General features: G+C 37.6%; 1 long non-coding RNA gene across 5 annotated transcripts in view; it reads right to left on the reverse strand.

Annotated features, from left to right (window-relative positions):
* LOC112980264 (uncharacterized) overlaps positions 1 to 25,654 on the reverse strand; it is a 490,489-nt gene that overhangs the window by 279,208 nt on the left and 185,627 nt on the right. For all 5 annotated transcript variants that reach the window (XR_010386267.1, XR_010386268.1, XR_010386266.1 and 2 more), the window contains one exon: positions 9,338 to 9,441. This is a non-coding gene — a long non-coding RNA (uncharacterized LOC112980264). The remainder of the gene's footprint in view (positions 1 to 9,337; positions 9,442 to 25,654) is intronic.

Below are 25,654 nucleotides of genomic sequence, written 5' to 3' on the forward strand. Positions count from 1 at the left end.
TTCTGCAGTGGTGCCCGCCCTTGCCACAAAATGGAAGGTTATTTATAACCTTCTGCTTCGTTTCAGGGACCAGTCTGTTGCATGGCTTGCATAGCCGTTCTGGCATAATTGAGATGGGCAGCAAAGTTCAGTGTAAAAATGAGCAACCAGTGACAGTAAAGGACAGGACCCTCCAAAGTCACCTTCCTCCTAAAAACATGGAAGTACCTCCCTGGATAAGCTATCTTTGGCTGAGGTGCCCATGGGTGGACGCAGCAGTGCTGGTCCCCAGCCACCAGAAGACCAGTCAGTTCAGGACAGAGGCGCAGGGCTGGGAAGGCAGGCAGAGGAGCAGTATCTCTGAAGACAGCTGAGGCACAGTCTGCTGACCAGACTCACCTTGTGCTGGTCTGTCCTAATAATGCAAAGTATCACAGTAAAAGTGATATACTGGTTTATTATTTCACTCATTATTTCTACCCCACAGTGTGCCAATTACTATCCATTTGTAAGAGAATAAAGGATCTCTGTCTCAAGGGGTTTACAGCCTAAAACACAAGCAGAATAAAGATAAACAACTCCAATGTATAAATGAAGAGGTCTGCTAAATCCATGGTGGAGAAACACACCTCTAGGCTTTCTCAGTTGCCTCAGCTTGTTCATTAATATTAAGAAAACATATCAAAGCCATGGAAGATTTTAATGCCATTTGGCCATAGTTTTAAATATTCTGAAATGCTGGCATGGTCACTGCATATACTAAATTACTTTAAGCAGAAAGCTTCAATACATTGGGACTCTGTTTTGGTACACTCAAGTGTTTTCACAAGCATGAGAATGGCACCTGTGAGGACTCCGTAAAAGAGACTGTTGCAGTGGTATTTTATAACCATACCATCCCACAGTCTTCTCAAGAGCCTAAAGGGGAAAACATGAGATAAGCCCAAGCAGAGGCTGGGATTAGCTTGCACAAGGGTTCTCATCTTCACAGCTGAGTTTGTATGCAAATAAAAATACCCATCTTTACGCATTTAGATAATTTGTGTCCAGTCATGGTAGTAAAAGACAGAATGAACAGCCAACTCCTTCTCTTAAAAAAAAATTAATCTTTAGTATGTAGACATAAATTAGAGCTGATGTCTAAACAACATATTTCTGAATAATTCAAGATAAAATAGTAAGAAAAATAAGTGCAAGAGTTCAGAAAGGAAAGCACACAGTTTTAGTTTTTGAGAATGAGCTGATGAATTTCCTATGCCTATTATCAAAAGGATAATAGGCAAACTTTTAAAGTTCTTCACTCACAGTTTAGCTCAACAGGGCTTTCAGAGGGAAATCCCAGTAGAGTTCTGAAAAATCACAAAACTGTGCCCCTGAAATCTTTTGAAAGGCTGTCTCTCACTGAAATAAAGGTATAAAATGGAGGCAAATACTATGTCTGTAATAATAATAACAATAAAATTGAAAAGTGCTTACAGAAGTAGTGAGTGAATAATGTTTTCAGTTGCACACTAAGAAGAAATACCACAGCATTATAAATATTTATTGAAAATACTAAGCAAAGGTAATGCTTTGTTTCTGTGCAATCTAGGAAAAAGTATGGAAGAAACCAAACTGAAGAGTTATGGAAGTGAAAGGTCTCTTTTTACTTGATGTGTTAGTTTAATAATGGTTAATTTTACACTGATCTCTGACTTGAGTGTCACAGTGTTGATAATTGGCAGGAAACACCAAAAACACAATGATGGTGGCAGCTGGACGTTGAGCCTACATTGTTAACCTTGTTAACATTTTAATAGCCCTTCACTGCCAGTTGCTGTTGATAATGTCTTTTGATTATATGTCAGTTCAATTTCTGAAAATATCAGTCTTGTTCTTTGGTGCTAATCACCCTCCTCTCTTCCATACTCTTCATCCCCTAGTTCAGCTCCTCCTTACAATGGTTTTCACTTGCTTCATTAAAATGCTGTGAATTCATTGGTGGAATGAGTTTATTCTTCCTCCAGACTGGACTTAAGTTTCTGGAAAACCTAAAACAATGCTCAAAAGAAAAAGCCAAGAACTCCCTATTGAAATGACTGTTGCATTTAGATTGGTATCAACTGGAACCAATGGCATCGTAGCATAATGTAGTGTCTTCTAAGACACAAAGGTCCAAACAGAGAGAAATCTGGGTTTTTTAATTCCCAGCCTAGTACTTATTATGGTAACCAGATTGAGTATTAATATGTATAAACTCAGTCAATTCATTCCAGATTTGTTAATGAATAGAAATAAATACATGATCTGCATTTCATACTTGCATATTGAAGTTGAACATAGAAATATTCACATGCTCTTGACACTGAAAAGTCTTGCTGATAATGTGGCTTAGTTAAACCTCTTAATCCAATTTTTTGTCTAAAATCCACTGAAAGCTACATAAACAAAGGCTAGCAGGTGAGTTCACAGAGCTACAATGATAAATGCTTGTACTAGAAAAGGGTATAAAGTTCTCAGATGCAAAGGACACATCAGAAACCAGTCTACCTAAACTTGCCCTCTGTTCAACACTTCTCTTGGGATGCACTAAATGCTTCCTCACCTGTAACCAGTGAATAATTCATTTACTGTATTTCCTCCCACAACCAAACATGAAAGAGTATGGGGTCTTCAAAAGTTCACTGGTTAGTAAATAATGAAACTGCTCACAAATGGGATGTACTACAATGGCTATTAAATATATAATGATAGTGACATGAAACTAATTTTATTTTACCTAAAGTTGCTTGTTGGCTTGATTCATAAAATAAGGCGTTCCTTTTTATGGGACTTCCATGCTGATTTGTGAAGGAGTGACTGCACAGTGCAATCACAGCCATGAAAGTTCACACTATCCAACAGTAACAGTAGTTGCCCTTAACAAGTCATTTTCTTATCTGACATTAAAACAATACCCTCTACCTTGGAATCAGATAGACAGCCTTCAACACTCTACCTGCTACAGTGTCCTTACCTGTCAACACTGGCCAGTAATATCATATGAGCTTGACAGGCAAGATCTTTACAGGGCCCCTTAAGAGCTGCAGTGGCAGCAGTGGCACAGCTCTCACCAGCGGAGCAAATTCAGGACACCAAGCAAACTGGACTACTAATGTTGATATGCTTAGAGCAGAAGGCATTAGGCAATAATGACTACCATGTCAGGTATTGATGTATGAGATATGCTTTTGCCATATTGCAGCCCCTTATTATTTCACTCTCATCATAGAAAATCACTGTTTAACTTCTGCATTTTGCTAGCAACACTCATGTCACTCTCATCAAGAGCAGGAAAATAAGTTTCCATGTGAGCAGTATATAAAGGCACAGTAATGCAGTAATACTTCACATCAGTGTACTGCAGGGCAGGCTACAAATAGAATCAGCTTATCAAAGAGCAGGCACAACAAATAGATAATCTTTGCTTTTGATTTAAAAAGTCAGTGGCTCAGCTCACAGATGTCAAGAAGGATAAAGTTGTCAAGGTGTGACGTGTGACAGGCAACTTTTTACAGGAAAACCTGGAAGATAATAAGAAGTCAGAAAATGAAGACTTTAAAGATGATCGTCCCTCTATGGAGAATGAATGGCTGTCATTAGTACAAGTAGAAGATCTATCAGGTGCATTCAGTGCTGAATTCACAGAAGCTCTGAGAAGTCTCTGGGTTTTGAAAGCAAAATGGTATCAAGGCCAGTTCCCTTTTACATATTTCATATGCAGTCCAAGGACAAGTATGAGCCAAAGAGACTCTTGTTGTCTCTGCCATTTCCACCCAGCTGAACACTACCAGATGACTGGCTTCATAAATTTAGCACAATGTCCTGTGTGTCTTACACCTCAATGTCCTATGTGTTCTTGAACACACCAAACACATTTTGCACGGTCAGAGATAACTCTACCATAAACTATTCTGCAATTGCAAGCCTATATGCCTACAGCTTACTGCCTGCCTTTCATAGACTGTTCCACAATATGTACACACCTTTTCTCACAGATCTGTCATGTATGTTTAAGAGCCTAGGTTAAGTAGCACTACTTCCAAACACTGTATACATACAAAGTTCTCCTGACCAAGAGGCATACAGAAGTGACAAGCAGGGGAAGAGTATGAAAAAAGATTTAGGACTGGGTCAGGGATGGATACAGCAAAAGAAACATATGACAGGGGCAAAGGTAGGATTGTTCCTTTTAGGGGTAGCACTGCTGTAAAGCAGTTTGTGTCTTGTATAAACAGGTTATACTTTTAAGATATTACACCCTTACAGTTTTGCAACAGGGCTCAAGCCAATTGGAGCTGGTTTCAGTATAATGAGGAGGCTCACCTTTCAGGACATGATCACACTGTGTGTTAAACCCTATGTCAGACTCCCAGCTTAACCCTTCTCTGCTCACATAGATAAAAGCAAAAATCCTTGGCACAGTTGCTGAAACGCACCCTAACTTGGGGTCTCCATGCTACATAAATGGCTCTGAGTGAGGCAATTGTCCTTATCATTGTATCACTAGACTGCTTTTGCTATAAATTTTCTCAGTTTCCCTGCCAAAAATGTTTGTAAGACAACACGTAATTCTCAAGCTAATACAACTGACTTATCAGGGCAATTTTTCTCAGCCTATTTCTCTTAGCCTCAGGTTTGCCAATTCTTTCTCAAAGCTGAAGAGCTTGTATACCCCAGGCTACCTTTTCCTCTCTTCTCACACAAGTGGATAGTCTAAAAGTTTGGTTCTGTGAAGCTATTTGGTGGTGATGAAGCTAACCTAAGACATTCTTGTCTCAGGCCCTCACCACAACCCATCTTACCTTCGGTCTGCTGTTCCAAAGCAGTTTATGTTGGCGTAAGTCTTTCTTCTCATGTAATCGTGTCCCTAGCCACACAGTCATGTTCCTCCAAAGTCAGCAAAATGATCTGGGCTAAAAGCGACTCTTCCTTCCACCCTCACAGTCATCAGTGAGCTCTTGGATTAAAATTGAATGATAAGTAGAATAACCACAAGCCTTCCCTGGGAGACACTGCACAGTAGTATGTATTTCACAGACTGAAAAGGATGCAACTAGATATATCAGAAGACATGACTCAGAAGTCCTCAGACCTGGTGGCCAGGTGACTGACAAGAGTACCATGATGCAAACCTAATCCTGTTTTCCCTTTTCCCCTGTCCCGAAGAATCATTCTTAGGAAAGAAAGCCCAGACTGATCCCACACATATTTATTAGGACCACCTTGTTTCCTCACCAGACAGTACGTCGTTCTTATTATTTCAGTTCAGCTCAGAAGTGTCACAGAATTGTGTTAGTCTAGCTTAAGCCTGTCAAGACATCTTAAAAAATCATTTTTATTGTCACTCCTGCTCTGCAGTTGGCACTTCCTACCAAACAGGGAACTGTTTTAGTCAAATACTTTCAGTGATCTTGCTTAAAAGTAAAGCCCCCAAATAGCCTATCAGCCCAAATCAAGACTCCAGAAAACTGTGGAACAGGTGTTAGAATGAGAGGGTAAGAATTATTTTGCTCCTGAAAAAAATACACAAGGTAGCTACACTCAAAACTAAACTTAACTCGATAGGTTCAAAAGTAAATAACAGAGATTTATACTTACCGTGAATCTTGCCCTAAGAATTTAAGTCATTCAGGAAAATAAAGTTTCACTGAAAATATTTTGTGTCAAGGTTAATGACTCAGCCAGGTATCTGAAACAATTAGTATGAAGTTGAGTTTACTAGAGAAAAGAAATATTGACAGTCTTAATACCAGAGTAAGCAGTACGTGATGGTGCAAAGTTCAAGGAGAAATCAACACATAAATTGGAACATTAACAGCTGACTATGGAGCCCTGAAGGACACCTTAGCAAAAAGAGTGAAATCAAATAAGAAATGAAATGACAGCTTTATCATTGATTTCAGCAGAGCTATGGTTTTACTAAGACCTTAAAGAAGTCTAAAATGCCATCTGTTCCTCTGGAATCATAATAAAAGATATGAAAAATTACTAAAGACTTACTAATACATATTCATCTCCAGTAACAATATAATAAATTACTAAATATCTCTGTCATGTCTGTTTTGATGTCTCTATGCAACTGAACTAGAATAAACCTTGCTCTATATCCAATTTGCATACGAGTCAGCCAAAAGCGTTTAATGTTTTCCCAGATACCTTACATACAGTAAACTAGAAATCTCATGAAACTGAAGAGGACCATTAGACAAAAAGGCGACTTTTTGTACAAATGAATAGAATAGAATTATTAATAGACACTGGGGCCTTACCAGAACAAACAGGCAGATGTGTGTTAGGACTCTTAAAAGTCATATAACATCTTGACAAAGAACAGACAGTTGAGTGCAATTGCTGAAACGCTTAAGAAATAGCAAAAACTATCCAAATGACACATTTGAGTCAGAGAAGGTATACATTTCCATAGCTACAGTAATAGTCAACAACATATTTGTGGAGCTCTTGTTTTTTGCTAGAAAGTAATTAGGAAATTGTTGAGATTCAGTCCCTAAAAATATACCGGTAGGGACAAATAATTTAAACTTAAACAGAAAAAAGGTTATACTTCTCCGCAAGCATTCTTGTAAGTTATTTAACTCTTCATGCATCAGGAATCCTATCTTATTCCAAAAATGGATGTTGGATAAGCCATATTGGCAAAAATGTGCTTTTTGTTATACTTCCTACATCCATGCTCTGAGCACTTTGCTGGTACAATATGTAGTTAGCAGAACACACAGAGCTGCCACAAGGTTTAATGAAAATGTGAAGTTTTCGTTAGAGAAGAAACTAATTCCTTCACATTTACCACATGGTAAAAGCATGCAGTTACTATGGAGTGACTCAAACTTCAACTTCAGCTACCAGTTAGTTTCTACCAGTAAGTTGTGTATCTGCCTAAACATTAGAAGCAAGTTTCTAATGGATACAGCAACATGTCATACAATGGTTAGTATAGTTCTGAGTAGCTTTCCAAAAAAAAAAAAAAAAAAAAAAAAAAAAAGTTAGAAGTAATAGTCCCTATTGGTCCCTTTCAGCCTTTTTTTTTTTTTTTTTTTTTTTTTTTTTTTTTTTGGATACATCTCTGTATAAAGTTCCAATACTCACATATCTATATTTCAATGAACTCACAAGTTAAAATGTGCCCTTTTTACTTTCTTTACAAGGCAATTTCTTAACATATCCCATGTGATCATAATACAAAATACAGTCACCTGGATTTTTCAAAGTTTAAAGAAAAATGGCAGCTCCTTTGCTAAGAGCCCTAAAGCATTCTGAAAGGCAAGCTGGGGATCCTTACACAGGCAATATCATCACCATTTATCGCTGATTGGTTTCCCAGATTTCTGACAAGGCAGGACATCTGCTGCTTGCATCCACAGTAACGCAGATATCAGGACCCAGTTCCATCATAAATGGCTTACTTCAGCTAGCCACTTATTCCACAGAGCTGGCCTTAACACCTTCCTCACTCAACTACCCTGCCACCCACTTGTCGGCTCAGCATTCCTCGTGTGAATACATAGTATGTCAGAAACAGCTACCAGTAATTTTAAGTATGTTTCTGGGTATTTTTAGCTGAATTTTTCAACTTTTAGAAAATATCCACAGGCACTGAGCACACTGAATACAATTTGTTTGTGTTCTCACAGCTTTTCTCCTTCTGACTGAAAACAAATGCTGCGCTTTGAAGCACGCACACTATACTTGTACCATCTTCTGTCTCCAGCTGCAGCAATTTCCCAGTGATAGGCATCTTTTCCAGTGGCAGGTAAGTCAAGTTCTCATTCTTTAAAACGAAAAACCAGAGTCTCCAAAAATACATTTCAGTTTCCCATAAACATCTGCTGTGCAACGAGGATATACTCATCCACAGCATTGTCTCATGCAGCTCACCCTGTCTGAGCATTTCCAGCACTAGCCAGTATCACATCTGAAACCCAATACACGGATCCTTAAGCTTTGCTGAGTATGGTGTCTCCAGCAGACCAGTATCTCAAAATACGAGAAGACATGAAACTCAGAAGAAGGTTATCCAGCAAGCATTTGGCAGGATATCATCATACTTAGGGCCTGTCTCCAAACAAACAGTCATTCAGATCATATCCAGAGCCTGATCCCTGCCCCAGCCATCTCTGTTATGAATCCATAACAAGATTTTACTTAAGTGTGAAGGAAGAGCTCTGCTTTTCCTCCTGGTCAGCTCCCAATTGCAAAAAGCCTACTCCTTTCAACTGACCTTTTTATGACAAATAACAACTGTAAGTAAAGCAGAGGAGAGGGGAGTTAAGTAAGTCCCAGGACTTAGTTTAACCTTCTCCTGGCCAATGAGGGATTTGTATACTTTTTCATAAGAAGAAATTTTTTGCCATCATCAATAAATATAATTGGACTGAATCAGCATTACATCGCATGCATCACAGAACAGCACAGCTCTTTGACAAATTATGTTCCCCTCAGGTAGAAGGACTAGACATGATCTGTTTTGCTCATAAAGGGAGAATTTAATAGAGAACACAACTATATGTGTAGGATGGGCACATTTTTCCATTACTTCAGTATGAAGAGTGAAGCTTCAAAGAATCTTTGATAGATGTTAATTTTTTACACTGTAGGAATATTTTTAGCAGCTCTCTTGGGAATTTTGTCCTCCCTTTTTTTAGGTTAGACACCAACTCAAACAACGGAAGGTAGTATTGCTGGCTTAAGCCACTATTTGCACCTTTGATTATGAGAACCAAGTACTATTTCAACTTTGCAGTTGAGAAGCCATGGTTGTTGTGCCTGGTTACAGTCTTACAAACAGCAGTAAGCCCATGAAAAGCCTTTGAGAGTTGGGAGTAAACTACATTCTTCCCATGGGCATGAGGAAGATACTGGAGCAGGATTGAGCATGAATATAGCAGCAGGTGTCACATGCAGAGATGGACCTAACGCAAGTCTAGCTGAGTGCCCATGTTCGGAACTCTTGATGATGACTGAGAGAGTCATGACTCACTTGGTACAGCTTCTGGGTTCCTGAGAGAAGAGATGACTGGCAGCAAAGCAGCATACCATGGAACAGTCATAAACGGAGGGAGCACTTCAATATAGGGAAGGTGACACTTCTGGAGGTCTTTGCTGACCTTGTATATATACGCCGCACCAGATACCCAACATGAGCGTTGAGAGAAGAGCCAATCATTTAGAACATTTAACTCCCACTGCTCCACTGAAAACCAGCTCAGGGATAGAAAAATGACAGTCAGCAGTGCCACAGGGAGAGAGTCATCTGCCATCTGGAATGTTCTTCATCCCCTGAACGTTGAGTGCACTGGAGATCATTAGAGGTTTTACTTACCTGCACTTCCCGAGCAGCCTGAGTAGTGTTAACAGAAATACCAGACTCTTCTGACCACCTGCTGCCAACTGGTCCAGCACCGGCTCCACAGCTTATTTCCTTACCTGTCAGAAGAGAGAGAAAAATATGGCTGACAACTTCAATGGAAATCCCTGCTATAACTCGTAAGGCTATATCCATCAGTGAGATACCATCAACGAGTACTTTTTCCTGTTTTTAATTATTATCAGTTGAGCTTTTTTCCAGCAGCCCTTGCTGTCCTACACAAGTGAAGTTATCATAAGAACACTGAGAAGTCACTGACGGTTATTTCAAAAGAACACTGCTACACTGAAGCAATCAGTGGTGATAGAGGACTCGCTGGACTTGACAAATACATGGGCTAAAGTTCTTTAACTGCACAGAGAATGTTGGTGACTTAATTCTAACAAACTAAAAAATGCAATGCGATTCATTTGCTATACAAATAACCGCCTGCGGTTTCCAAACCACTGAAGGAGCCCAAATAGTAATGCTAAATCAGGATCAGACCCTGAATGTCTCATCTCTCTCTGTGAGAATCTCATTATCTGAAGGGTCTATTTTTCTTCTCCTTTGTTCTGGAAATCAGCTCACAGGAGTTTCTCCTGAGATACTGCTCTCACTCTCCTCCTGACTGGCAAGCTGTGGAAGATAGCTTTGGAGGAGAATGCTGAGATCCTGTGCTAGAACCTCTATTTTTCCTTAAATGTATGTGCGGTTGCCTTACAGCTTTTTGAATTAGCATTGCTGTTGGTGCTCTCTCCTGAATAAAAACCTACCCACTGCACTGAAAACTCCTCTGGATCAAGGGATTGCTTTTCATCAATTGCATTTACAAAATGTGTCTTTTGTTACTACTCCTCTTCTTTGATCTTTTGACCTCCAATCTGACTTCGTTTTCGGTTTGTTCTTTCGTACACTCTTGACTTCTAATAACACATTTGATGTGATCATTTGTGGCTTCTAGCCATTTTGATGGCAGCTTTTCTAACAATCTTGATTTCAAAAGCTGCAAATCCACAACATTTCAAACCTCAGATGTTGTAATATAACAATGAGCCCTGATTGTAATTAGATGTCTGTCTGACTGTCTATCCAGGTAGAGGCCCTTATTCATCATTCATATCTGAGCATCCTGTAGGGAAAGACTTTGCATTTACATCCATACAATGCTATATTTTGAAAGGTAATGTGTTAAAAATGATGCTGGTAGAGGAAAAACAATAGATTCATTTATAATTTATAAATTTACAAATGCTGCTAGAGAAAATTCTACCCCATTTCTTTTTTCAAGAACATTCAGTAAACTATGCCTGCTTCAAGATACATAATGTGATGTATACTAACTCCAGTAAATATTCAGAAAAAATTTTTCAGCATGCCAGATTTTATGATCCTTTTTTCCACCAACAGTTTGTTCAGCTGTTATCTACTGATTTCAAAGCAAGAAATAAAGAAAGAGGGGTGGTTCATGAATGTAGCAACAGCATGGACGTACTCAATGAATTCTATCAAAACTTCAAAAAGAGACAAGTAAATTCAAAGAATAATTCTTCCTGCCAAAAAAATCCAGTAGACTCAAAACCTGTGCATATTTTATACTTCATTTACAAAGCAGTGGATTCAAAGGAGACAGCTACATGGACAAGACAACCCCTAAATGTGAGGGCACGGTTACTTAACCTGACCCGTAGTTACTTTTGCACACCATTCACCTGCAGCTTGCTTTTCAGGTGATTGTTATTAAACACCTACAGCGGAAGTGCAAACAGATGTTGGTAACTTGCATAGGAATTATGGAGGGATGCCTCCAAATCCAATGTCCTGCCTTCTGGAAAACCTGCTCAAGGGTAAGTACCTGGCCTGAAGCAACATAAAGGACAGTGTGAGAAAAAGTCAAGTCTAAGGTAATTTATCCTCTATATATTCTGGGGAACAGACTGAAATGTAAAACTAACATCTGCAGATGAGAATTCAGCCCTTCGTAGCTTAATCAGCATGACACTTCTGCTTAATTTATTAGCTCTCTGTTTCTTACAGATGTTTTACTCTATAATAGCCCTATACCCCCACTAACACACAAGCCAAACAACCTAACACCAAAATAATCACTTGAGGTGATTTCAGGATGAAAGAAGCTCAGCTTAGTTTTTAAGAGAATGCTGAAAAACAGGTGTGACAAATGGGTCACACTTCTATGCTGTATTCTTCTAAATCTTGATCCTTTTAGGGATATAACCAAGCCAAACACACTACATTATCAAAACCAAGATCTTACTCAGTGAAAGACTTGTGCAATTTTCTGATTAGACTGACATTCTAGTGTAGGAGAAACTTAACTTTCTCTGTCATTTGTGATTTCCATGTGGAAAAACATACATTTAAATGGCTATGTTTTCTAAACCCTGGATCATAAACTGATACCTTGCACATTCTTCCTTTTACTTAAAGTTTTGTGTCATTCCATATTACTTTAGACTGAGAATGTAAATTAGCTCTTTTTAATTACACATTTTGTTTTCGGTTTCATTCAGTAAGCAGATATGTTCAGTTTATTTTTTGTTCTTGCACTAAAATACACAGAAAGGAAATTGATATGCTAATTTACATAATGGGGGAAAAAAGTAACATTTCCATAACATTACTGTGATCTATGTTGGTTCAACTATATTTTATGGCTATTTTATGATAAAAACCTACTTAAAATGCTCATTAATATTGCAACACTTTAAATAAAGTGTATTAAGAGCATTCCACTAAATGGTTAAATAAAATGGAAAGTGATAAATATTGTAAATAAAATAAATACTAATTAATTGCTATGAACCTCTCTGCATCAAAGAACAAATCTCAGGACAAATGCATGGTCTTTCACAAGCTATGAAATACAATGTTGTTAGGAAATCTGTTATGCTTAACTATCGGTGCAAACTTCCACTGAAGCCTGAGATTAAAATATAGGCACCAAGAAATGTGTTGAGAATTAAGTAATGTGCTTCATGACTCCGTTTTTTAATTGCAGCAAGCTGAAGCCATTACTACAGCGCTAGGAACATTAACATCAGTATCTGGAGGCAGCTACTGCTGCACTCCTGTGAAACGCATTTTGTAATGCTCACACAGTCTTCTGCTTTGCAAAGATCTTCATTTAATTTGTGCACCATTGAAAGTGCACAAGCTAAGGATCCAAGCATATACTGCTTGTGTTCATGATGAGCATGTCATCATGTGCTTAAATTATATCAATTCAAGTGGGATGGGCAATGTTGGAAGGGACAGGTTTTCCCAAGTAAAGCACGTGTAAACAAGGCCAAGCTTATTGAATCCTTTGTCACTTTTACCCTTTTGTGAAACTCTTCCCAGCATTTACACAAGTGTAAATGAGAATAGGTTTGAAACCTAGACTAACATTCAGAGAGATACACACAGGCACATACACTTTATAATCATAGAATAAACCTGGTCATCATTCTGACTCATTGGGTTGGTTTATTTATTACATGAAGAGCTGAATCCAGAATTGGGGGGATGTATTTTAAATTCTGCACTGCAGAATTGTTAGTCCAGATTATGTTAATAGTAAAGGGAAAAGAGAAATTCATCCTTACTATATTATTTAATTTCTTAGAGACCTGTATTGCTGACTGAATTCCATTTTTAGCAGTATAAAAACTAACTTCATGTTTTTAGCACAAGCTCACTACATGCCTACAGGGCAACACAGCAAAGTTTTCTAAGCATCTCAAAAAAAAAAAAAACCCCAAACACAGGTGCTTTCTTAACAAAACTGTCATCAAAAGCTTTTATCACCAAAATCGTAAATAGAGCACAGGAAACTTAACAAACTGCAGTCTAAATTCATTAGCTTACAGCTGTTCAGAATGGTACGGCCCACAAATTCATATTTAGTTTCCTATCATCACTGAGTTTTAATTATTCACTGGATAAATTGATTATGGCTCATAAAATTCCTCATTTGGCACCATGCTAAGATACCTTCTGCTGTATTTTTCTTCTCCTCTTTATGGAGAATTTACCTATAAAAGACAGTTACAGACAGTCTATAATGGGAAAAATATCAACATGCTGCAATACAAACATAGTTCATGGTCCTTGCTGTTTTGCTAGTACTACAAAGCACAGAAAATGAGAGAAATAATGAATGTCCAGAGGACGTTTAAACCAATACTAAATGACTGACAACAGCAAATATTTTTGAAGAACTATCCTCAGTGACACTTCCTAAGATATCGTAATTACCATAGGAAAGCAATGACAAAAATGGTTCCTAAATTTCTAGTCCTATTTTCCCTTTTTGATTATGTTTTAATTCTTCTGTGTCTCTACTCATTTTCCTCCATCTTCAGGGGATTAATTTCTTTTTAACTGTTTTTTTACCATCTTTCTCTTAATCTCTTCTTTCTTATTATTGTTGATCCCTACTTTTTCTTCATCTCTTTTCTTTTCAGTTTGTTCTTTGCCCCATTGACAACATACAGCACCAGCACCATCTTTCTCTCACTGTTGCTATATTTTCTCAATGAACACATACTTTTACATAATAAAAGAGAATTCAGTTTTTCTGAATGTCTTCTGATGTCAATCTGATCCTTTTTAATAATATGGGACATCACATGTAAATTGCTGTAAGAAGGTGCAAATGAGTCCTTGGAATAGGGATTCTTTCAGACACACTTAAGCCTATATAAAAATAAGTGTATGAAAAGAGTTTGACAACAATAGCATTGAAAGAGTTATTCCTTAAGAGATCTGTCTGAGTGAAGAGCTATCTTACTGTCTTGTTATCTGCATGAGCAGTGATTTGCTGTGATTTCAAATTATTATTTCATTGCCTATTTCAGAATGTCATAGAGTAAATGAGCTAACTGATATCAAAATTATGGCCTACATAACATTAAGCTATTTACAGGTCAGTCTATATGAAAGTACCTTTCCCAGGGAGCTATGTGTAACTGATTAATCAAACTGCATCATAAACTGTTCCTTGCCCTTGAAGGTCAATCTAGATCTTGCCAACTTTAGTGACAAGGTTTGAGCTTTCCAAAATTTGTTTTCATTCCATATGGGAAAAAAATAAATGTATGAAAAAAATGAAATCATGAAAACCCTATTTTTCAGATTCAAAAATCTTTTGTTTTCATTTAAGGTTATATGTCAGATCACAGCTGAACACAAAGCCCTGTATCTCACAAAAGATGAGATGTCAAAAAGTCAGTAGGTTATCGCGAAACATCATAAAGTGTTTTTGATATGGACAAAGTAATGTGTTTCGGCAGAACACTTTTTTGTTGAAAGTGCTCCAACCAGGAATAGTAATTACTACAAGCAATAATATTTCTATGCTGTCCTGGAACCCAGTCATAAACCACAAGCCCATCACGCCATATTGAAAAGATAATACTGGCTGCCAAAGAGCTCTTCCAATTAGAGAATAAGCACAAGGAAGAATAAATAGATACTGACAGACAAGACAGAACAAGGAAGTATCAAAATAGCATACTGATGACCTACTAAAGGCTTCTGGTCATACCATGAAAAAGAAGTAGTGAAACTAATGACAGTTTCAGAGAAAGATTATAAGATAGCTATGTAGATATTTATGAGCTGCTTCTACCAAGCATGAAGGGGAGCAACAGGCCATAAAGTTACTGCTTGAAAACTGAACAGTGAATAAACAATTGAGGGTGACACTGCGGTGTGACCAGGTGTGCTGGTTTACATGTTATACCAAATCTCATATAACAGAAGAGATGCAGCCCTCAGAGGATGGTTTAACAATAGACAACATCAGAAGCAACACAATTAAGATAATTTTCAACTGAGTGAATGTAAGTGAAGAAAGACTGAAATTGGTAAAGTATATTGTAATTGAGAAGGTAAATGACCAGTGTGAACAAGATCTTTAGCTATACTGATAGATAGGAAAGGTAATATTTCACTTATATTATCTTGTTTAAAGTAATTTGCTTATATAGAAAGAATTGACAAGAATGCCTAGACATGAGGACTTAGAGAAAATCCCAAGTCAAATAATGTCCAAGTGACAGACATCACTAATGAGTGGGCTGATAGCAGCTCCACTGCTTGGGACTTGCCAATTCGTGACTCACCAGACCTGAGATTTGCCAGCTCTTGTATTTAAAGCAAATTATAGGCACAGGAACTAAATTCTGGGGAAGAATTTATTTCATACTTTCTTTGGTGACCTTAGCACAAAAAAAAAAAAAAAAGAAAAAGAATGTCCCGAAGTTCAATAATATACAGCAGAAGTTAATGCATTCACGTTATACATCTAGAGCTCCTCAGTTGAAAGCATCAGAAGAGTGCCAAGACATGCTGGTACATCAGAAGATGAATATGGGTTATTGCAATGGTAAAAAAGAAATGCAGTGTTAGTATTTGCCTGATAAGTATTACTGTTACTGTACAGGGTCATGACACACTCTCATCCAGAATACTGTACACAGTTCTGATTCAATTATCATCAAGAAAGATTAATTAAGGCACGGACAATTGTAACAGGATCATGAGTGAAAGCTTACATTATGAGTGCAGACTAGAAATACCTGCCTCATTGAGACTAGCAAAACAAAGGATCAAGTACTCAAGCACTCAGGATGGAGTAGTATTATTTAAGACAAAGAACAATGCTGGCAAAAGAAGAAATGAACACAAATTGACCATAAGTTTGCCAGGCCTGAAATTAGAAAAAGTTTCCAACTATCAGAGTAATGACGCTGTGGAAAAGACTTCCAGTAGGTGTAGTGGAGAGAGAAAAATAAAAAATTTTAAAAAAAACTAACTCACATTAATACTGCATTTAATTAGTTTATGCCAGAGAATAAATGACCTGACTACTTGTGACCGAGTCACTGACCAGGAAAGACTTCCAGTTCCATACTCCTCTGCACATTTCCATCAATTCAACCATCAATAAGGTCCTACTGAGCAGTTTGTTCTTTGCATAAATGCAGTTGAGGAAAAAGTAACTACACCTGCAGCTTCAGCTGTGCATTTGATTATGATAAAATGCTAATGCACAGATTAAGGCCAAGTTAAAAACAGAATCCTTGGATTGTTCCACCAATTGAAATGTTTTTCTCAGGAAAGGTAATACAATTTTCCTCAGACACCTCAAAGGAAAATGTAACCTTTAGTTATCAGAAGATTTAAGAACACCTTTTATCAATCATGTCCTTATGGTATTGCCAGAGCATTAGGAAAGAAAAGGTTTGTATAAGGTTTGTGTAAGGTTTAATACAACAGCAATGGTGAAAACTCTTCAAGTGCAAATAGATCAGACATAGAAATGGTAGGGAAAGAGATAAAACACGCATTTTTTTAATGTGCATCATGCTTCAATAGCACACTAGCTTAGCAACTTAAAAAAAATCTTGAGCTGGAAGAATCAACAAATTGATGGCTATTCAAGCCATCTGGCACATGATGTGTGTCTTGATTATGGCAGGATTTGCTCCCAATATCTAATACCTATTACCTCTCTGGGGCAACTATTTGTAAAGCTTTTGAGTAGTCTTCCATAAGTTAATTCAGATGTCATTAGTTCTTTAATTTTATGGTCTACCTTCTACACTACTCATGTATGTTTATTATGATGATGGGCAAGGCAAAAAGATACACAGGAAGTATAAAATGATATAACTGCATGTGAACAGTAAAGAGAATGAAAAACAGTGCATCTTAGTGTCTTGGAAAAGACATAAATTATTGGGATCCTTGAACTAAACTTGTATGTTTTCTCTTTATTAGAACAATAGCCTAGTGCATTACTGTAATTATATGAGCAGCAAGTGAAAATCTTTGTAATCTTTTAGGGGAATTACAAATACAATTTTATATAGAGACGAACAGAACTCGACAAATTTAATTTGTGTGGACAACAAACAAGCAGCTGCAGCAAACAGCTCACTGCCTGCTCATTTTCCACTTGCCATTTTCATTTCAAATACCATATGTCAGCTGCTTGCTAGATCAATTACAGGTGCCTCTACAAAATGGACGGACAGAGCACCTGAGTAATTGTGTACTTGGTGGAATTACACAGACCAAAATAACAAGACTAAAGAAAAGTCCCTGAACAAGCAAATGCGATCACTTCAAATTCTCTCTGGGTAGCTTTGTCAAGGTCATATTGTTCATCCCTATTTACAGGAAGTTGCATTTATAAAAATGGAGGGGTTCTTTTATGATGAGAGATGAGATACCCAAAGGAGGGCACATTTTACCTACCCTGTGGGAATCATTACATTACTGATTTTGACAGTAAGTTAAACAGCAAAAGAATTCAAAATTCATCTTCCGATTTTAAAGTGTGCATATTCCCTCTCAAAAATCTAAACTTATAAGGTATGATAGTTTCACTGTTAAAAAAAGAAAAAAGGGGAATTGTAAGACCCTAACATATAGCTCAACTAAACCTCTGATACTAGCAAATTGAAACAACAAATACTACCTACTTTCTGTTTACAAAAACTCACACCAAAGACCCTAACTGATCTTTCATGTCTTAAAATCCACATAAAGCCTTGCCCCTGAAGCTACCTGACTGCACCTTTGCCCTGGGCCTCACTGTCTAAAATACCCAAGGGGTGATGTCCTGTTAGATGAGGGTCTGGTTTTTATTTTTTATTAGCATGTTCAACACACTAACTTCATCCAGCTTCCACGTAGGTGCTCTTGCTATTCATTTAAGGAGCTCTCTTCGTTTTGTCAAATATACAATGGCAAAGTCAATTGACTGACTTAAAAAGATTATAACCATTTTTATTCAGATAGTTGGAGGACTTCCAAATACATAGGCAAGCATAGTTAATGGAGTGGCAGCAAAGATAAATTGGTCCCTCAGGCTAGATGATCATTCAGGGAGCCACCATCCATTTTAGAAGCATGAGTGCAAGGTCCCCTTTCCTGTGTACATCTAATCATTTCTGAGACGGAATAGTAGTGAGATAAATCACTACATGCATAATGTGCCTTAAATTCAGTCAGGTTTTTACCTCCAGATTACCATATTTCCAAATGCAACAAAGAGGAAAAGGCCAGTTGGTGGCCAGCAGTACCGCATGGCCTGTACAAGAAATGTGCTGTGTGAAGTTCGCACCATGCCTCCAGAACAGTGCCTGGTTGGAACATGGTCTTCAGTATTTCTACTCCCACTTTTCATTTCAAAAATCGCAACTACCAAATACTCCCAAATCCATCATCCTATAATAACTTACACTCTGATTTCCCCTGCCTCAAGCCTTCAGGTCTCAAAGCCTAGCATTTCTGCAAGGCCCATCCCTCAAATCTGGAGCTTCTCTGGCCCAGCTACCAACCCAGAACCCTCAACCTTTCCAATACTAGCCTCCACATTTCCTGAAACATGGCCCTCCCTTATCGTCAACACGTCAGTCCAACCCCAAATCGCCCAGTCTCTCCCAGACAGAGCCATCCACTCCTTCCATCAAGAACTTCAGACTACCCAAATCCCCTCCCACCTCGCCTACCTTCAATTTCATCCCTAGCCACCTACTATTTTAGTGGTCAGCCCTACCCACCTATTGCACCATGGTCCCAACATAGTGTCTCATACTTGCTGTTCATCAGTTCATCTGCTAGGACACGTTACATTTGCCAAACATGACCTGGAAGGCAGAAGGAGTAAAATTTCTGGAAGATGAAGAACACCTCCTGCCCAGCACTTATTCAGAGATTATCTTGGAGTCACATCATCCTGCAGGATAGAAAGTGTTTTGTGTGGTTCCCTGGTTCCTCTCCGTGTACAAATATTTTGAGTCACATTGAGTTCTCAACTATTCTAGAGTACACACGACAGCTTCATAGGAGTTTAAGCATGATGGATGAGATTACACTGTCCTCAGAGCACTGCATATTAAACTGTTGTATGTACTAAAGTACGGTACTATGTTTTCACACTTTTCTCTTTCTTGCTTGATTCTCCATCCATCTAGTTATCCACATTGGACAGGCTCTACACTGACATAAGAATAGATTAACTGTAATCAATTTAGGACAGGTTTGATCTCCTATTGCTCCTCCTTTCCTACCTCCTCTACCTCCTTCATGGTACACAGGCTACAGAATCTGCAGAAGACACAGCACCGATTAGAGTGCATGGTAGCATATCGCTAGTAATGGACTTCTAATCTGGCTTCAAACATGTTTTGCAGGGTAACCCCACCATCCTCAAACTTTTAGGGAGCACATTGAGGCTTATTCAAGAACTCATAGTCTTCACCTACCACATTAATTTCTTGCTTTCTGCAAAATCTCTCTTTTTATCCCATTTTCTTATCGAAGCATCCCTCAGTTTATGCCTAATTTATTTCTAACTTCTCTTAGTCGAGAAGTTACAAAGGAAAGGGAAGGAGTGGTCCTGCTTGCACTGATAAAAAGAAGGTGATCCTCTCCTCCATTCCATGTTATCAGCATGCGCCCATCAGTTACAATCATACTCCAAATTCCCTTCAGCATAGACCATCTGAATCAAACAGTGATTGCACACTCTTAAGAAAATACAGGAAGGGAAAATTAAATCTCTTTCTCCTGACCACTTCAGTGAGGACAGAAATATGTATACACGGCATCCTTTAAAATCCTTTGCATCTCCTGAAATGGTGCAATAATAGCTTCCACACTGAGATCAAACCCCAAGAATTTTTATGCCTTAAGTTTCAAAACTACCACAGGGACAAAACATCTTTGCACAGTCCCCCGTGAAGTCAATTTCTGATGAGTCATAAACCGATCCTGAAATGAAGAACATAAAAAGGTGAAACTTTATGTCATATCATCACTACATAAATTTTCATTACGAGACCACAAGAGGATTTCGTCAGAATGAAATAGGTCAGAAGTCAAATGAAATGTAATGCTATCCAAAGAGATGTTGTTCTGTTGAGCAAACAAATTCTGGAAGTAACCAATAAAGAAGCCGTTCTCCTTGAAGCAGAGATAAGAACGTGCACTGGAGATGAGTGAGGCAAGCAAATCAGTCAAGTTGTTTATAAGAACCAAATGCATAAAAACAGTTGAAAGATGGCTTTGGAAAACTATTTTAACAGGAAATGATAACATGTGATATGCAATTTCCAGAATAAATCCAATCATGTGGAAGGCATAATCTTGCCATTTTAAAATTATTGCAAAGCAACCTGATAATCTAAGAAAACCTGATACACTAAGAAAAAGTATTGATGCTAACATATTTGTTTAAACTGATAAATAATTGGGGAAGAGATGTTTGTATCCCACTTGCCTGAAGTCTGAATGGGAAATAGACCTGTCTGCTTTAGTTTTAATTTTGGAATACTCATGATGACAATTTCTAAAATCTGGGCTAAGTTTAATTTATAAAAATAAATTGAGAAGATAAGAGGATGTACATTTACCAAGCATATCAAAAATGGACTATGGATGTAATTTCAAGTCCTCTACAAATCTCTTCTATTTATATGTGTCAACAGATATATAGTGCTCCTTGCAGCACTATCAGAATTATAGCTGATCTAAGTAAGAAACTTTAGAAAGAAAAGAAAAGAAAATGAAACAAAAGATCTGTGGCTCCATTTTTAGGGATTCCAGTTCCCATAAGCAAATGCAGATGTTTCTTCAAGAGGAATTTCTGTTATTCAGGTTTTTCAACCAACCAAAAATATCATAGATCCATGGATAACTGGCTACCCAATTTTTTTTTTCTTCCATAGTGTTTACCGGTATGAACAGGAGCTGTTCCAACTTGTATGCTGTCCGTTTCAATCTGATCATAATTCTGCATTTAACATGTTAGATGACCTTTATGACAGAATTCAAAATTCTCTTTGATCTACCTCTCTCAATTCCAAAAACCTTTGCTTTTTAAATAAAAAAACCACACTGGAATAAAAAATGCTCTTAACTGATGTTTTCCAGGTTATCTCTTTACTCTCTTTAGACTATTCATTCAGACTCACCTTGTAATTTGAAACAGCGGGCCTTTTTTTCCTTTTGAACACCATAAATAAAAAATTACTGTGTGAGATTCAACAACAAACACAGTAAAACTTTGGTTCCTAAAATTAAAATACCTTGCTCCTAACAACAAGGTTTTGTCACTGGCTTTTGCTGCTGAGTCACCTGAGAAAAAAGTTTCTGCCCTCTGATAAGGAGCTTTCAGTGCTGGGTTTACATCCATCTGCCTTGTCATCTCTTCACTTTAATTTCCATTAAAAGATGCAATATTAAAATTAGATTTTAAAGGAGAACAAAATCACTGTGAGACTGCAAATTCATCAATACAGCAAAGCACGTGCCTATCTGTAAGCACATTCTCACATCCCCTTGGTATTTATTTACACACAAGCAAATGCCAGAGGACTTTGCTGAACTAACTCCAAGTTAACGAGTGCTGGAGACAGAACTTTGCTCAAGGCCCCCCAGGACGCATGCTGAACAACTAAACAGATTGCAAACAAATTAACAAAGGGACTCATTCTCTACCCTCAGCTTTTACAACTTCACACATGCTGGCTCACCAAATTCAGTAACAAAAATAATTACAGAAGGATAACGACTGGCCATTTTAGGTGTACCTCACAGTCACCAAGCCTAATCATCCTACACTGAATGCTCCTGTGTGACATTCATAAAATAAACCTACAGAGTTTCAGCTAATCTACAACAGATGTCACCCCCGCCTGGGATTGCCTCAGCTGCAGCCAATACATAAAAAATTTTAGTGGTCCCCAGTCAGGAGGTAGATATTACAGGTCTGATTCTGTATTGGGGATTTTTGTCATGAATTCCAGCGGCAGTTAAAAGGCACAGCATCAGCATAGTTTTCTGCTTATGTCCTTCTAAAGCAAACAAAAAGCCACCTGAATCAATTAAATGAGAGTGACATCTCATACTTTGTCTGTGGAATTAGGGATTTTCAGTGAATGCTCTCACTGGCAAGTTCTTCTTTCTTTGACTAGGCAATTGCATTGTTTGTAAATTTGTTCTGCATTTTTTACCATTTCTTCTTTCTTATATAATTAGAGTTTCACTTTTGTTAACATTTTATAGTTTCCATTAAAAAAATCAACCAAATATTTGATTTGTTCTTGAAATATTTAATCAGCCAGTACATAACCACTGATAAAACAACTGAGGAGCAGAATCTGAGCTTTTAAATTTAATTCCTTCAGACACTCTGAAATGTAATGTTCACGAGTTGAAGTCAGCTGCTCCCTTTTAAGAGATTCTGGTATAATAATTAAGTATTGCTAATTTTTGTGCAAGACTAAGGAAGAAAATGTTGAAGAAAACACAAAATTGGATCCAGAATTACCCATTCACTTTAAGCAGATTAATATTAGTTCTTTTTAACTGGTTTTCTGGAGGAAAATTAAGACATGTCACTTTTTTCAGATTCTTATAAATCAAATAATAATCAACTTTCTTTGAATATAAAAATAATAAGATTCATTTCATCCTCCACAGAAGAGATTTGGCTATCCAGGAATGGATAATTACTTTCCAGTCTAGCCATCTGCTAAGGATGAACAGTTTTCACCCCGGGCATCTGCTGTCCATTTGAACAGATGTTGAAGGTGAAGAAAAACTGTTACCTCAGCACATAACACAATAAACATATTAATTTAATGGCACAGTTTTGGAAGAGCATAGCTAGCTAAAGGGGAAGCAAAACAGCTCTGGAGACTCAGTAAAATCAGTGAGAATGCTGTGAGCAGAACTCTCTGCTACATCTGTGCACATGCAAATAACAACATTGGGTGCTCTTAAGCACGGCTGAAAGCAAAATTTGGACAATTTCTCCAACTAAACCCTAAGAATAATGCAACAGAAAGAAATCTTAAATGAACTCTCAGCCATACCCTGTATTTAGTTATCAAAAAATCTCTGAGGTTATAAGCAAAAATGTTGATTATATAACAGAACAAGCCAAAAATATCCATTAACATGTATTAAAAACCAGTATTATTTTATAAGCTTTCTTTAAAAAAAAAACAAAAAAAATCACTGTCACAAGGAGGAAGTACACCTGTACCCAGTATGTTAGGGCTGAAGCCCACAATATCTACCTGCTTCAGAAGATCCAAGGGGAAGTGTATCTTTCTGAACTTTTGTTTTCTTGTGCTACTCTATGCTTGATCTCAACCCAAGAGCAGAATTGGTTTGGGGATTTTAAGTTCAAATTTTGTTTTAATTAGGCAAAAGCGATTCAGTCATTCTTGACAACATGAGGAATTTTTTTAAGAAATAAAAAATATTTTAATAGTTTTAATGCCTGGAAGGTCAAATAGAAATTTTGCAGGAAAATAAGTCATCAGTGAGAAGGTTTTCTTTGTAGTGTCCCCCTGAAAAGCCACTTTGATTCAACTGGATTAATACACATTCGCTTAGATTTCTTAGTAGAGCTGCTACTTATGGGAACATCCCCAGAGCTGGTAGCTAACATTAGTGATCTATCCACTATCTTGCTGAATATCTTCAGCACAACCTGATTTTCAGTTTTCTGAGACACACAGGAGTAGATTTCTCTACTTTTGTTCCTCATGTATCCTACATTAGTAATACCATAATTTAGCATTAGTTGATTACAGAGCAGAGTCCATATTCTCTAATCACCCTCTTCTCAGTCCTCCTTGGAGAACAGGTTCTACCTGCAGCCCATCCACTGCAGATACCGGGCTGCAGACTTTCAGCCTCAAAACATGAGCCCAACTCATAAGATGTTCTTTCACTCCTGCAGTCAAGACTGTAATTGTGATCTTTGAATCTTTAGTAAAAGTGCTTTAAAGCACTATTTTAATTATTTACTTTTAAAATATTCATACATGTGAACAGTTTTTATCTGTAAACTTCTTTGTAATTAGTAATTGAATGGGCATGTGACAATGTTTCATCATTCAAAGCCTCAAGACTTCCGTAAAAAAGGTGTCAATGCTGATTAGTTAATTCCTGAGAAACATAATAAATAAAAAAATTGAACTGAACTGAGTTGGAACTAAATACAAATTCCAAAGGAGAAAGAGTATTTCAGTAATTCTTATCCAGATTAGCTAGTATTTCTTATTTGGCTTCATACCAGAAGTACAGAATGAAATCTTTGCACACAAATGCATCTGAAGTAAGTACTTTGTCAACGTTAATTCTCTGAGGCAAAATACGGATTTACTGCTTTCTGTTGCTCTGAAGCAAAACAGACCATCAGCGTCTCATTCCCCAAATATTCGGGTAGATGTAATATCAGTATTGAAAGCCACTCACGACAGATGGTCATAAAGATTTCAAGCAAATTTAGTACATGAATGACAAAGCTTAATATATACTCAAGAATATATATAGAGAGAAGATGAAGATACCTGTCCCATTTTTGTCACAATATAGTATTCCTTCTCACTGTGTCTCCTAGGAACAGCAGAAACAGAAACCTGCCTACACTCCCCCCAGTAATTTTAGTAATGCTGTTGCCATATTCACTTTGGATCTCCTTCCAAAGACACACAAACTATGACTTTACAGGAAAAACTAATTGCAAAAAGAAGCTGGAAATATATATATATATATATATATATATATATATATATTCAACTAGAAACAAAATGCAGAAGATCTAATATTACTGGTAGGCAATGCTCTCTTGGGTTATTACATCTTGCTCATTACTGCATTCCTGTGCTTGCCTCTGGCTGAAGTTCATTGGAATTTGAGAATAGAAAAACTAATAGAAATTGACCTGATTTTCAATTTAACTGTCAATTTTGTCACTGGTATTCCCATATGTATCCTCCACGATGGAGGGAAATACAACAGTGGTGTGACTTGAGCAGGTAGTCTGTACATTTTCAGTGACCATGTCCAAAGGGGATTAGCTGAGGAATGGCAGGATTAGGGGGGACACGAAGAAAACAGTGGTGCCAAAGCCAGAAACCAGGAACAGCATTTGTTTTCTTCTGATTTAACTACAATCAGATTTTAGTAAACCTTGCTGGACCCAAAGAATACACAGGGACAAGTCATGTCTTTGCACCACTCTGCCCGATCATAGCATTCCCAAGCCAGCTAAGGTCCCGCAGCATTTACGAGCTTGGTTTCAGCTTTGGCCCTGTTAGACCTCAACCAAAGCCACCCAGGTTTCCTACTACTACCTTTCCTCAGGACTTCCACAGTTCCAGAAAACTTCTGAACTGTTGTGCAGCACTGTGCGACTGCGTTTTTTTCAGCTTCTGGCCGCCAAGTTAGCTGTCTGTCACCAGGACATGACAC

This window comes from Dromaius novaehollandiae, chromosome Z, assembly GCF_036370855.1.
Source record: "Dromaius novaehollandiae isolate bDroNov1 chromosome Z, bDroNov1.hap1, whole genome shotgun sequence".
Lineage (NCBI taxonomy): Eukaryota > Metazoa > Chordata > Aves > Casuariiformes > Dromaiidae > Dromaius > Dromaius novaehollandiae.